Source organism: Monodelphis domestica, chromosome 4 (genome assembly GCF_027887165.1).
Source record: "Monodelphis domestica isolate mMonDom1 chromosome 4, mMonDom1.pri, whole genome shotgun sequence".
Classification (NCBI taxonomy): domain Eukaryota; kingdom Metazoa; phylum Chordata; class Mammalia; order Didelphimorphia; family Didelphidae; genus Monodelphis; species Monodelphis domestica.
In genome coordinates, this window is record NC_077230.1 from 68,389,396 (window position 1) to 68,405,191 (window position 15,796).

The following is a 15,796-nucleotide window of genomic DNA, read 5'->3' on the forward strand; positions in this document are numbered from 1 at the left end:
AAGATTCAGAAGCAATGTGCTATGGGAGAAAGATCATTGTGCAGAGCCCTTCCCATGTGATTCTGAGCAAAGTTCGCTGTGCTTAAATTTCCTGATCTGTTGCTGACTATAGATTTTAGAGAACTATTCTGAAGATAAAAGACTGATACAAATGCATATAAATTATTTCATAAATTAAATATGTAAATATATTTGTATATAATTATGTATTTGCAAATACATAATTATGTACACAAATATATATAAATTTCTATTTATATATACACATATAATATAAACATACATAAATTTCTATAAATATAAATATATATTATATAATTTATTTCGATAAGTATGCATATATATCTATATACTTATAATGTAATAGTTATATAATAGTATGACATAGTAGAAAAATGGGCAGAGATAGTAGAGAGATGTTTAAGTACTGTCTACTATTTCATAGATGTGACTTTGGTCATCATTCAACCCCTTTCACCCTTAATTTTCTTATCCATAAAAAGGAGGTAATAATAACTGTAATATTTACCTGTAAGGGCTGTTTTGAGCATCAAGTGACATAATCTTTGTAAAGTGTTTGTAAACCACAAATTGATATTTAATGTTAATTGTCATCATCATCATTACTATTATTTTACTACTATTAATAATAAAATAAAAAAACCTGTAGCACTCATACAGATCATTCGGCATGTAGTTTTATGGAGAACATTTATTATTCAAGACTCTCCTTCATGTTAGAATTATTTAATATTCTTTAAGATTTACCTCAAACACTACATTCTGCAGGAGACATTTGCTAAGTCTCTAAACTGCTAGTGACTTCCATCTTCTCTCTCTCTCTATCTTGCATATACTTAATTATTTAATGTCTCCCCCATTAAAATGTAAGATTCTTGAGGGCAAAGACTGGAGTTTTTCCTTCATTTGTTTCTCCACCATTTAGCATCGCATCTCACACAAAGTAAGTTGTTGGTAAATGTTTGCTCACTGATTTATTTAGACTGGTTCAACACACTGGGCTGCTGGTGGTGGGGATTCATTGCCATTTCTCCTTCCCTTATACGACCTTTGGGATGGTCTTATTGCCACCTCTGATGGATTCTCTTTGTAGAGGAATACTGATAAAATGTTTATGAAACACCTTGAGTTGACTTGGAGGGAAAAAGAGAGAAAAACTTGGAGGAAAAGTCAAGGGATTTCAAGCCTCCTGTTGCTAAGCAGCTGTTATTCTTTTGCTGCTGACATCAAGGCTTGGCGTTTCTCAGTTGGTAAATAGAGCCCCTATTTTCTGATGGAGACAATAAGGAAGTAAGCTGATTCATTTTTGTTTGTTTTGTGCTGGTGCTGAATTTCTGGTTTCCTTATCTTGCTATGATACAAAGGTGCTGCGTCTTACAAGCAAGATGCTAGCTTCAGAAGCAAAGTGAGCTTTCAGTCCTTCAAGGGATGAATTATGGCTTCCCCTAGCAGGATAAAAATGGTGGTTGATTGCCCATGCCATGCCTTTTCCATCAGAGAAACTAGATTTCCACCCTGTGAAACTAGATTTTAGTTCATTTCAACTAGCCTAGGACAGGGTTTCTCTTGGTTGTGGCTTCGCCCTCCAGAAGTATCCTCATTCAATTCAATTCAGCAAATGATTGTTAAGCATCTCTTTATACACAACCCTGTGTTGGGCATTGCAGATAAAAAAAAAGGTACATGCCTTTCCTCCATTATACTAGAAAGAAGAGGGAACAGGATGCTGCATAAATAAATGAAATACATCCAACCTGAAAATATATATAAAATGGGCATGTTTTTATACATTCAGGTATGTGTGTGCATCTAAGAGTACAAAACACCAGAAGAGGCTAAGCAAGGCTTCACGCTGGTGGCCTGATTGAGCTGAGCCTTGAATAGAGGTAAAGATCCAGGCAGAGGGACCACTTATGTAAGAGAGGGGATGGCATGTAAAGGGACAGCTAGCAGGACAGTTTAACTAAGGCATAGAAGGCATAATGGGCATGTATTATTAACATTATTTTATAGCCCTTACCTTCCTTCTCAGAATCAATACTGTGTATTGGTTCCAAGGCAGAAGGGCAGTAAGGACTAGGCAATGGAGGTTAAGGGACTTGCCCAGGGTCACACAGCTGGGAAGTGTCTGAGGTCAGATTTGAACCTGGGACCTCCCATCTCCAGGTCTGGCTCTTTATCCACTGAGCCACTGAACTGCCTCAAATAATCATATATTATTAAATAACATGATTAAGGTAGGTGAATGTCAAGTTGTGGAAGGCTTTAAATGCCAAAATAAAGAGTTAGTATTTATTCTAGACTCAGTATGGATGCACTGAAGTTGGAGGATAACATTGTTGGATCTGTGTTTTTGGAGTATCAAAGTATCAGTTCAGGGGGCAGCTGGGTAGCTCAGTAAATTGAGAGTCAGGTTTAGAAACAGGAGGTCCTAAGTTAAAATCTGGTCTCAGATACTTCCCAGCTGTGTGACCCTGAGCAAGTCACTTGACCCCCATTGCCTAGCCCTTATCTCCCTTCTGCATTGGAGCCAATACACAGTATTGACTCCAGGATGGAAAGGAAGTTAAAAAAAAAAAAAAAATATATATATATATATATATATATATATATATATATATATATATAAGCTAAGTGGATGATGAATTGGAGAGTAGAAAAATTGGAGGCAGGGAAGCCATTATAATAGTCCATATCAGAGGCAATCTGAGTGGAGATAAAGGGACAGATGCAGACAGATGTGGCAAGAGAATCAAAACAACTTTGCAAATGATTAAGCATGGAGAAGGGAGAGGGAAGAGACGTTGATAACTTTAAGGTTCAGAATCAGAATGACTGGAAGGATTGATGATGCTAGCAATAAAAATAATTATGGAGAAAGTTCTTTTGTTAACGATGTTAAATTTGAGATACCAATAGAATGTCTAGTGGACAGTGATGTAGACCTGGAGCTCAGAAGGGGAATTAGGGCTACATGGTATTAATGGGCATTTCACTGATAAGATCCCCCAAAGAAGACAATATAAATAGAATAGAGTTATCAGAACAATCTAAATATTGAGAATTCCTTTTTTCACTTTTTCTGTAAAAATGAAATAAATACTAAGAAGCAATTATCTGAGTCATACTGACATTTATTATAGAAAGATGTAAATTAAAAAATATCAGGGTCCAGGTCCATCCCAGCTCAGCCAAAGACCCAGAGCTTAAATGTCAAATGATATATGTCTGTCTGTCTATCTGTCTGTCTCTCTCATCAGTTTACTCAGACACTCCCCTTCAAAGGAGAGTGGTCTTCTGAATATCTCTTCTCAGAAAGGATAACCAGAGAAGATCTCATTTATTTTTTAAGAAACTATATTCTATGAAGTAATGATTAATTCCATATATGGTAAAAAATCAAGGTCATTCTTGTAGCTTAAAAGCCAACTGAGACATCATAATGTCTGGGCCCATTTCCGGATGTTGGCACACAACTCCCTTTGACAATGATACCTTGCCAAGTCTTTTCAGCGAATTTTAGTCACAATATGATTATTGATTACTAATTCTCAATCAGTTAATAATTGATATTATTCCTTATAACTTATCACTAAAATGCTGATTAACTAATGGAATTATATGCAGAGAATATAGAGTTATACAAAGGCATAAAATGGTGAACATAAACTGAAGTTTAAAAAGATAATTAGATTATCTTTTACAATTCCCTTCATAGACCCATCTTTGAACTCACTACAAAGAAAGGGCAGATAACAAGATAAATGCATAGAGGATGGTTCTCTATGAGGAGCAATTCCAGGGGAGGGTATTCCCCTATTAAGACCCAAGGATGACAAAAGAAATTGGGAAACAATTTATACAAATGGTATCTATATCAAAACAACATGGCGCAATGTGATAAATCTAGAAATGATGGTCACTAAAAACAATGTAGGTGGTGAAGTCAGAGCAAGGGTCTTCCAGGGTGAAGTGAATGTCAAAATTGGTGACTATTCACTTAGGTCCTCCATCTGAGTGCCCATTGTTCAAGGATGTTGGCCAGAATCAAAGCACTAAATTAGTAAAGGAGATTTGCTGGTAAGATCAGTAAGGTCACAGTCCTGAAATGATAGAGGTTCCAGTGATTCTCAGTATGTCATAGTGTTATCAAATCCTGGAATGGTTCTTTCTAGGATGGAAAAAAAATGAAGAGGTTCAAGCTATGTGGCTTCTTTAGCCAACTCTTCAGTGATCTGATGTTAAGAAGAAACATAAAGTACTCTTATCCTGGGAGAAAGGTCAGCACAGAAATAAAAGTAATGGAAAACTATTTTACATGATAATACATGAATAATTTCTCAGATCAATTGCTTTCCAGCTCTGGGAAAGGAGGAAGGAAGGGAAAGATTATATAACTTTGGAAAACTTATGTGGAAATTTATTACATGTAATTGGTAAAATAAGGTATCTTTATAGTAGAAAAAGGTGAAACATATAATTCCCTCTTTTGTGTCTACTACCAGCTGAAGTGAGGTTAAGGCAAAATATCAAGCCATTTGGGGTGGTTTTTGGCCAAAAGTGTCCCTATAATGATCTTAAGTCCCCTGTTTATTTTCTCAACTTGTAAACAGAACTTAATATACAGATATAGTGAAACAAAGCAAAAGTAATACATACTGATTTGCGCCTTTAACTAACATCAGGTCTCTGCACTTTAGTAGATCATCCCCTAAGTCAACAAATTTCATTTTAGATCTCAGATGTCCCTTGTAGTTGTTTTAGCTCAAAAACTATATTTTCTTAGACATTCAAGGATAAGTCTCTTCTTTAGCAGATTTGCTTCTTTGGTTCCATGTTGCTTATATTCTTTAGATGTTCCTGCTAACGTCTTTTACAAAGCTGACCTCAATACAAATTAGAACAGCTTTTCAAATATTATTTCTCCAATAACCAGTTGAGGTGGTGAAAGTCATCCAAAATCTTTTGGTGTTGATCTCATTAACATAGAACTTTCAGGAACTCACAGTGCACTTAAAATTCAGAAAATTTAGGTTTTTATATTCCCCATTAGAATCATTTACATTTAGCATACTGGATCCTCCAATTTGTTGATTTTTCAAAACTTTCCACTCCAGTGAATTCCATTTTCTTTAGGTAGACCAGATGCCATCTGAGATCTAAGCCCATATATGGAAACATAAGTAACAATACTTTTGCAGATAGTTTTTCCACTTCTATATTCAATGATTGCACATAAGAAATTATTTTCAAGTTGACTCAGTTCCAATTGAAACAAGAAGGTGGAATACAAAAACATTCAAATGATTCATCTCCAATTGTACATAGAGAAAAGTGTATTTCAGTTGAGTTGCCGATAGTAGAATGCATTCAGTTGTTGATTACATTTAAATGGAGATTTTACACAAGCCTTAGATACATTTTGAAAGAATGAGATATTCCAGGGACTTAATCTTACACCTGACTTAAATATGATCTTATATATAATAAGCATTAACAGAAAGACATGTTCAAGTACTGAGTCACTTTGTGGTTTGGAATATGACTACACATTAGATTGAAAGCAGTAACGTCTTACTTTTTTGCATTGTGCTCCCATCTTTTGTGAAAAGGGAATTTATCCTTTTTCCCTTTTCTACTAAGCGTACCTGGTGTGAGTTTGAACTTGGGCCAGAAGCAAAGATGATGTGAGGAAAATCATTGGATAAATTTAGTCCTTCTGGCAGAATAACAGACAGAAAAATGGAGGAAAGCAGAAAATCATGAGACCGTAGAGTAATCTTTCCCTTGGGAGGCCCAGGAAAATTAGAAAACTATGGTTGGCTCCTGAGATATAAAGTATAAGAGTTTGTGGGAGGAGAAAAAACTTTATGAAGGTGAGGTGAGGAGAAAGTATGGTCTTGGCCTGCCTGTTGATGATCTGACTGGACCCATGGTGAGTGTAGTGAAGAGGACCAAAATGGCAGCCACAGATTAGCCAAATAAGTACTTTTATTTCTCTCTCATATTTTTCCCTCTTTTCTTCTAGCTACTTTTGATTTAATAAAATCATTATTCTAAGAACCAGTCTCTTAAATTTAATTCTTACATTTCCATTGACCACTTGCTCTGTTTAAAGAAAATTGCTATTGAAGGGAAAAGCAGGGACAGGATTATAAGAGCATCAAAACTGGTCCTTTTAGGTATAAGCTTCCGATGCATAGAATGATTTTAACACTGTTTAACTTCAGATAAGGGTCAGAGATGTCAATAATCCATGTAGTAAAAATTCTACTTTGCAGTCAGACGGGAATAATTAGGTGGGAAACATCCCTATTCAAAAGGAAATAATGAAATGGGAATACTGAGTCACAAAGGGGTCTTATTCTCATGTGTGCTGAGAGTCATCCCCTTGACCTTTCCCAGATAAAGATTTCTACCCATGACAGTTCAAGATCACACTCTTTCTGAGCAACTTGTGGCAGGTTTCTTGAATGGTGGATTACTGATCAATGATCTATCAGACAACTATTTTTGAATGCAAAACTTAAAACAATATCAGTTACAGTCTCAATGCTTTTACTTCAAATGGCAAATCTCACCAACCACAGCTTAGAGGTGAAAAATTTCCAGGATTCACACAACACATAAAAGAGATTCTATTCTATAATATAACTTTTACTTGATTTTCTTCTCTACTTCTTAAGCTCTAACTCATCCTGGCATAAAGATCAATGATTAAAAATGGCTCCTGTATGATAGACAAAGTTGTGAATTCTCAATAATTGAATTTTATTGTTTAGAAATTCCATAACCCAAACAATTTATTTTTTCATAGGGCCAATGACTTTGCTCACTCAAATGGCTTCAAGAAGTCTTCCAATTTTACAAATAAAGGTTTTTTCCCTTTTAACTTTTCCACACAGTGATTACCAAATCTTTATTTTCTTTTACTCTCTTTCCATATTTCTTTTTAGTCCTCACTGAGTCTCATTACTCTAGAATGGGCCTAACTAATAGAATTTACCCCCAAATAATCCCAATATATCTATCTGGGAGTTCTCAGGGGCCCTGGATTTGACCCTTATTGTCCCTTAAAAGTTTCTTTTTGTAGTTGAAAAACAAAAAATTTCTTCAATTCCAATTAAACCAATTTTAAAAATGGATAGGAGATTCATACTTTTACAGCAAGATTTTATATCTAAATCTTCCAATCAAAGTTCTAGTCATTTTTTTGGTTGTTTCTCATTTCATATGCTTTTTTTACCTTTCTGTGATCCAAGAAAGGGTAAATAAATCTGCAGGCAGTTTGGTGTTCTTCTCCCTCTTCCCTCCCATTATTCCAAACCTGTCCCTCTCTAATGAATAATGGCCTCATCTTGTAGTTATTTAACCATAAAACTGCCCTTCTGGGAAATTGGAAAATGCTTTCTTAGCTTCATTAAGACAGATTAATAATAGTTCAAACTTATTAGCATCAAAACATTCAAAACTTTTATCTTCAAACCTGTTTACAGTTGTTAATGCAAACAGATTGCAACTTTCTTTAACTTTCTTCACCCCTCTCATTTCTATTTACTTACAACTTTTTCTAAATGGTTCCCAAAGCTTCTTAATTCCTTCTTTGGACTTTGATTAAAACCCCTTACTAAAACTGCAAATGTCTTGTTTCTTTCATATTTAAAATCCAACACTAACTCCTTCAATTTGCTTTTGTCACCCATCATTCTAAATACTCTGTAATACTCCACTAAGTATAATTTTATCTGCTAATCAATAAAGTATGTTTAAAATTAAAAGGAATACTTTTGATTAAGTCTGCAAGATCATAGCAATGTCTTTAGCTATGTAAACCCCAATGAAGAGAGAACTCCTATCTTTGGTCAATTTGCTCACCATGAAAGTTTTTCAAGTTTAAAATTCTAAACATTAAAAGCACAATTCAAAATTTGACTTTGCTAAATCAGAATTATTATTCTTTAACATATACACTTATTATTTTAAAACAAACACAGTTTGGGAATGTCTAATGGAGAAATTAATGTCTTAAAACTTTACAAGGCTACTGATACCTCCAAAATCCATCAAATGTATCGTAAGTTAGAAATTTGTCAGTAGAGAAATGATCTCCTTTTATTTTTCAAAACAAACTTAGTGTCTAATTAGTTTTATATATGTCTTTAACCTGTAATTTCCAACCTGGCCCATATCAAAAACACAGAAAGAAAGAGAGATTTGTCTTCTCTGAAGACCTTTTAAAAATGGTAACTTGATAGCAAACACAAAATTCGTGTGTGGTCCATACAGATTTCATTGCTTGGCTATACCTAATTCTTTAACTTACCTAGCTAGCATACTTAAAAAAAAAAAAAAACCATTGTACAATCAAGTCATATCAGAGCTCATATGGATAGTTGGCAAGATCATTAGTGCTATAAGAACATCAGGTTCAGGAAAAATAAAATTTTCTCTTTCTCGTTGAAGTTCTACCTCCCCACTCCCCATACCATCATGCTGTATTTCTTGTCTGCAAGGGACCATTCTCTGAGGCCTTGGCTCAGGTTGGCAATCCTGAAAGTCATTACATCCTGGTCTTATGCTTAAAATAGTTCTGAAATTTGTGCTACTGACTCCTTTCCTTTTGAAGCATTCTTTAGCTAAAAAACTCCCCCCTCCTCTCTCTCTCTCTCTTTTTTTTTAACAATAGAAGCATCTAAAGGTTTGCATCTGTCTGCTTTTGACCTATAGTCTAATGTTACTGAAAACATATTTTCTGTCTCTGGTTTATCTTTCTTTTCCCCATCTTCTTTCTTTTATCTTTCAATGATGTAGAGTACTATAAATTCACTTACGGTCTTTTCATGCCAGCCGGGATAATTTTTTCAGAAATATTCTAATTTCAGGGGAAGACTGATTGACAAATGCTATGTGAAGAATTCTTGTATCTCTAAGGTTAATGAATCTAAGCCAGAAAATCATTTCTCTCCTTTGCATAATCTGTCATAAAACTGACTAGGGGTCTTCTTATCTTTTTTATTTTTTTAAACCCTTACCTTCCATCTTGGAATCAATGCTGTGTATTGGTTCCAAGGCAGAAGAGTGGTAAGGGCTAGGCAATGGGGATCAAGTGACTTGCCCAGGGTCACACAGCTAGGAAGTATCTGAGGCCAGATTTGAACCTAGGACCTCCCATCTCTAGGTCTGGTTTTCAATCCACTGAGCTACCCAGCTGCTCCCTTTTCTTATCTTCTTGAAAAATCTGAAACTCACTAAAATTTTCAAGCAGGACTGAGTTTGTCTCCCTTCCTCCAACTAGGTCATCTCTTCCTTGGAGGAGTCTACCATAATCTACTAGGATTGTTAGGATCTCAATAAGGATTTGGGGTCAGCCAATTCTGATGTGCATGCTGATTTTGCCCTTATTGAGGTCAGCTATGATGAGTTTATTGATTGCCTCAATGACTGCATTTTTTCCACTCGGTGAGAAAAGTATATTGAGTAAATCTGTAACATGTCCTCAGTTAGGATTAAAGCCTCTAAATATAGCTTGGAACTGGTTAATAACCACCAAAGGGTCTTCATCAAAGGGTGGAACATCCTCTTTCCATGTAGCTAAGTCTGAGGGTCTACAGGGGTAATGAACCCTATAGCCACAAGCTCTGTTTCATTTTGGGTTACTTTCTTTCTTAAAGGGAAAAGTCCAGCAGTTTTATTATACACTGGAGGAGGTGTATCACACGCAGAGGCAGAGTGAATAGGCTGTGATGCTGTTGGCTGTAATGACTGAGGCACCTCTGGATAAATAGTTGTAGCAGCTGGGGGAGAAGTTGCTGGCTTTGCTACATCTTTTAGGAGTTTTTGATCTGTAGGGTCATTCTGAACTGCTTGAGCTTTGCCATATGACATATATAAACTAGACTATAAATACCAGTATTTTATGTGACCCAGATACAGCTTTCATAGAGCTAACCTAAGGGCTATCAAAATGTCCTGATTAAAACTCTCATACTTTAGCCACAGCATTTCCCCTAAAGAGTTTCTAATCTCAGGGGCAGCTAGGTGGCCCAGTAGTTTGAGAGCCAAGCCTAGAGATAAGAGGTCCTGGTTTCAAATCCGGTCTTAGACTCTTCCTAGCTATGTGACCCTGGGCAAGTCAATTAAACCCTATTGCCTAACCCTTACCAGTCTTCTGCCTTGGAACCAATACACAGTATTAATTCTAAGATGGAAGGTAAAGATTTAAGAAAAAAATGTCTTTACTTTCATTTGACCATAGTTTAATCAATTTTATTTCCTTTTTCTTCGCATGCCTGGATGAATAGGAATCTTTCTCTTCTTTCACACCTCTATCAGCTACCTTAATGAAGTGTCATGTGGTATGGAATTTGTATTTCCCATATCATAAGTCAAGAAACTTCACTAAGAAGTTTGTAACTTTAATGAACTCTACTTGCTTTAGTTATAATCTTTATCTTAGTAAACACATCTATAAAGCTCACACTAATTAACATAAACTCTTACATTAATAGACACAAAATTATTTAAGACAGAATACCATTATTTTACATAAAATTTCAGGACTGGACATATTTAATTTTAACCAAAGTGATAAACCAGTTTTATGATTCTTGTCTTAGACACACACCTATAGACTGATTGGTCAAAAAAAGAATTATGAACCTAACTATAGATAGCCCCTTAAAGTACAGACATACACACACAAGCACACATATTTGGAAATTCTTGTTATAAGCCACATGGAATGAAAAAAATAACCCTATTTTCATAGACTCTTAAAAAGCATAAAACATAGAACATACAATAGGAGGACTCAAAAGGGAAAAAAACAGTAATCTCTTAAAAGTGGAGTTTTTACCTTAAGCTCAAAACTGGTGGGTGTGGAGTTCAGGTCTAAACTCCTTCCAAGTCCCCAGTTATCCCCAGGAGACTCACCTTGTGGGGCACAGGAACTAGAAGTCCAAACCTCAGTCCATCCCTGGTGTCACCAAATTGTAAAAATGAAAAACAAATACTGGGAATCAATTCTCTGAGCCATACTGACATTTATTATACAAAGTTGTAAATTACAAAATGTGAGGGTCCAGACCCATCCTAACTTGACCAAATATCTCGAGCTTATGTGTCAAATGTTATATAGAGAGTCAAATTACACAGATCTCACCCCCCCCTTCCCCCTTAAAAGGTCTTCTGAATATCTCTTCTCAGAAGGGGTGACCAGAGAAGGTCTCTTTTTCCTGAGATGGTATATTCTTTGAAGAAATGATCAATTCCATATATAGTAAAAACCAAGGTCATTCTTGTAGCTTCAAAGCCAACTGAGATATCCTAATGCCTGTAAACATTGAAGGATACTGAACACATATGCACCATTCCCCTTGGCAATGATATCTTGCCAAATTATTTCAAAGGATTTTACTCACAATATGATTATTGATTGCTGATTCTCATACACAATTATTCATTCAATTAATAATTGGGATTATTCCCTATAACATCATTAAAATATTGATAATCTAAAAAGATTACATGCAGAGAATATAGTTATACAAAGGCATAAAATAGTGAATATCAATTGAAAGTGCTTAATTAGGTTGTCTTATGGTTAAGCTTGATTTGCAATGTAGGTCACCTTGGAATTTTTCATGAGTTCCATTGCTCAATGTATTTATGATAATATATTGAAAACATTATGCCATTCCCTTCTGCAGTTTCTGGTGGATGCAAAATAGTCTTGTTTTATTCAAGAGTCTTCTTTATATTTGAAGGTCTTTTCCTTGGTCACTCACAAAATTTGTTGCTTGCCAGTGGAAATAAACTACTGTGTCTTGGACTTTTCAGCATTGTTTTGTTGATATGGTAAGCAATTTAGTACAGATTTTATATGTGCAGTCATGTAAAATATTTTTTCCACTTTGTGTAAGAAAAATCAAATGAAAATTTTTAAACAGAAAATGGAAAAGGTTTGCTTTGGTCAATCTTCCGATTCCATCAGTTCTTTCTCTGGAAGCAGATGGAAATTTTTATCCTATGGCAAATTCATAATGTTTATTGATTGAATTGATGAACAAATTGTCTCTTTGGATGCTATCTTTAATACTAATATATATTTGCTTGAATGGAAGTCATGCTTTCTTTTAAAATTACTGCTTTTTACAACTCTTCTTTCAGATTGTCATTTATTTCTGTGTATTTGTGTTCCCAAAAAGTTATCATTTCTTTTGTTTCTTTGGTAAGATTTAATACTATGGATTCAATCAGGAGCATCTTGCTGTGGTTCCATGCTTTCTTTCAGAATATCAGAGTCCTCTGTTCATGAGGTGATTCATTTCCCTTTATCTTATAATACTTATTCATAGATACTTGAACTCTTCCCTTATCTGGAAGCTATTTTTCCTTCTGTTATTAATATTTTCTTTATTACTAATGCTCAAATCTTTGTTTGAGTTTCTTCCATTCAGTCTCTCCCCTCCTGTTTTCCCCTATTGTTCACTTTCTGATTCTCTCCCTTTTGATGGTATTTTTTCTGTGTGGTGGATCTCAAAGTGTCTCAGACTCCATCCATTCTGGGTAATGAATGGTTAATGGATTAAATCTCTACCCCAAGTGATTGCTGAAGGGACATAACTGGCCCCAGATGGTTGCCAAGCCCATTCAGGCTGCACAGCTTCTAACCTTTTTCTCTTGCTCCCAGTTCCCTCTCGACTCCAGTTCTTTGGCCAATATATTTGTAGCATTGAATGCCACCTCTCCTCATTACTTATCTTACTCCTTGCTATCACAGTCTGGGAAAATTTCTGCTGTATCTCCACAATACAGTGGGCAGGAATGGAACATTGAAGTTAAATATAAACACCTAGAGGTATCGTTCTATTTCCACAAGGGTAGGGGATAGTGGGGAAGAGAATTTTGAGAGAGCTGTTGTTAAGGACCAGCCTTTTCTGCTATTAATTCTTTGAAGTTTTAGCTCGCTTGAGTAATTGATGTCCTAAGCCATGGAAATAGATGAAATTGCTTTATTTCTGATCCCTAATTGCATTTGGAGTGTTTTGAAAGATCATGAAGTTTCAGAGAAAATGTCTAGTTTTCCATTTTGTTGGCCACATGACCTAGAAATCACCTCTGTAGTGAAAAGAATCAATATTAGCCTGAGAATAAAAAGATCTGGGTTTAACTCCTTGTTTTTTCTTCTGTTCCTCAAGTTCTTTGGTCCTCGTTTTTGTTTGTTTTAAAATATCTGGGGATTAGTAGAGTTCCTGGCATATACTTGACTTGAATTGCTCTATGATCCTTCATGACAGGAAATGAGAAGCATCTCTCCCTTTAGTCTCAAGAGTCTTACCTTTGAGGTATCATAGGCACCTCTGACAAGCATTTCATCAACTCTATACCATGGAACACGAAAAATCATGCCTTAAATCTTGTTACTAAATTAATTTGGGCCCATTAGTCCATGTGTATTTTGAATTACGTGTTCTTTTATTTGGAAATAATGACAGAACTTGTGGTTTAATTGATATTTGGCCTCATTTTAAATACTGTTTACCAAGTTGGAGATGTGTTGCTATCTAAGCCATTCAAATACACTTTGAAAGGGCAGGCCCGACACAAGCTCGCTTTGATAAAAAAAGATTCTAGGATTCTTAAATTCTTTTAGAAAGTACCTCAGCTGACAGCTGGCTTTTCGTGATATTTTAAAGAGGATATAATGAGCATGAATGACAGTGTGCACAAGACAGCTTTTCTTTCGGTAAGTTGACTGCTATATCTGCATTTTTTTTTTGAGTTTCAAATATCTATCTGTCTCCACCACTTTTATTCAAAAGTATGATCTTGTATGGTTTGTGCATGTGGCTCATATTTATTTGAATAATCTGTGAGTTAACGGGAAAGTATATTTAATCATCTAACCCTTTGTAAGAAGGAACTTTTTATCGTGTAAAATGTGTCAGCATTTTATTTCAGGAACAGATGTCCTATTGTATCATGTACTCACAACATTCCAAACAATCATTGGGTGTATTCTCTGAGTGTAGGGATGGGGGTATAGAATTAGCCCTTTTGGGTTATAGAAGGGGAGTCTGTTGGTTTAATGTCAGAAAGAACATTTTAACAATGTCCATCAAAGAAGCCGCTTTGTGAAATTCTCAGTCACAGGAGCTATTCAAGTAGAAACTGGATGACTGCTGGCCCAGTGTATTGTAAAAGATATAAGGGGCTGGAATAAATGATCTCTAAATTCCTTCCAAAGATTTTGTGATTCTATGACAACTTAGATTTTTCACTTAGGTTTAACAACATTTGTCTATAGGTGGGGTAGATGTAAAGTACCATGAGAACAGTAGATTATATCAGGACATTCATGATGTCCTGGACATCCAATCCAGGACAATCCACTCCATAATGATTAGCCTAGAATACTTACACTCTATTTAAAAGCCTTGAGTATTCTTGACTTTTTTGTAAGGCTTTAATTACAATCATGTAGATGCTATGGTTCTCCATCCAATTTACTATTGAATGAATGAATGAAAATGCATTCAGTCAGTGGTTACCAAGCTAATTTAGGAGGTTAATATGGTAGACTCAAAGCCATTACAACCTCTGGTTTCATGATGTCTAATCCATTTTGGGATTTGGACATTCATTTATTGGGAAATGGTTATAGTGTGTTAAACAGTCCACAAAAGCTGCAATGTGACATGGCGGCTCTTGAAGGCTATGGGCTATCAGAACACAAGCTGAAACACAAGGTTTTAACTCTGGACCAGTGCGTCTGTCGTATGAAGTATAGGCTAACTAAATTCACAGACATTCTTAACCATAAGGTTGGAAAAGAAATGATGAATTAAGGGTAGTCACAGGAACTTATAAGGACTAACTCCTGGATATGAAGAGGTTTTGTTCTGTGTCACTTCAGGGAGAACCCATGTTGCTGAAATTACAGAATCTTTTGAAGTATATAAAATCCCATTTTAACAGGATTTAAATATGCATAGAGATCAAATTTAGCTAAAGCACCTAGATAGCTACCAAGAACATCTTTATGGGAAACCTTAACCCAATGCCTTTTCAGGGTCTGTCTAGGGTTTGGGGGTACATTATCCAAGAGTTTATAAGCTCTTCGATCTGAATGCTCTGGGATTATAGGAGCTTCCAAAAAGGAACTGCATGGGGAGTTTGTGGTTTGTTGGCCTTAAACTACCATTTTGGTAGAAATTTCCAAAGTGGATAATTATCTCTTTCATCTTCTTTTCCCCTGTCTTGACATTTTCTAGGTTTTTCTTGGAAGTAGGTGGTGAAACTAGAGAATATGGGCTGCACTTTTCCCATATTTTGTGCTTCCTTCTGCCAACCCCAATTAGCTTAATAGCCAGGACTATGTTCAATCAAGTTAGGAGCTTCTCATGTCAAAAAATAAAGGAGTTAGGTAGAGACTCAGAAAAGATCTTTTCACTTACAGTTATTAAACCCCAATAAATAGCTGTGTGACCCTGGGGAAAGTTCTCTGAACCTCAATTTCCTCATCTGCAAAATAAGAATAGATTAGACTCAAGATGATCTCTTAGTTCCCTCAACACTACAAATGTATGATCCCTTCTTTTAAAAATTTTTTGTACAATATTTTTTTTTCTAGTTACATGTGAAAACAGTTTTTAACATTCATCTTAAAAAGTTTTGAGTGCCAAATTCTCTCTTTCTCTCCCTTGAGACAGCAAGCAGTTTGATATAGGTTATTGTACCTGTGCAATCAAGCAAAATATTTTATCTATGGTCC

The 15,796-nt window shown here is 35.5% G+C and overlaps 1 protein-coding gene across 15 annotated transcripts in view; it reads left to right on the plus strand.

Annotated features, from left to right (window-relative positions):
• HHLA2 (HHLA2 member of B7 family) overlaps window positions 1–15,796 on the plus strand; it is a 236,807-nt gene that overhangs the window by 141,235 nt on the left and 79,776 nt on the right. For 3 of the 15 annotated variants that reach the window (XM_056793446.1, XM_056793448.1, XM_007493626.3), the window contains exon 1: window positions 9,340–11,877. The exons of the other annotated variants lie outside the window; for them this stretch is intronic. The gene's annotated coding sequence lies outside the window, so the exon portion shown is untranslated. Of the gene's footprint in view, window positions 1–9,339; window positions 11,878–15,796 lie in introns of those variants that run through there. 15 annotated transcript variants of the gene reach the window in all.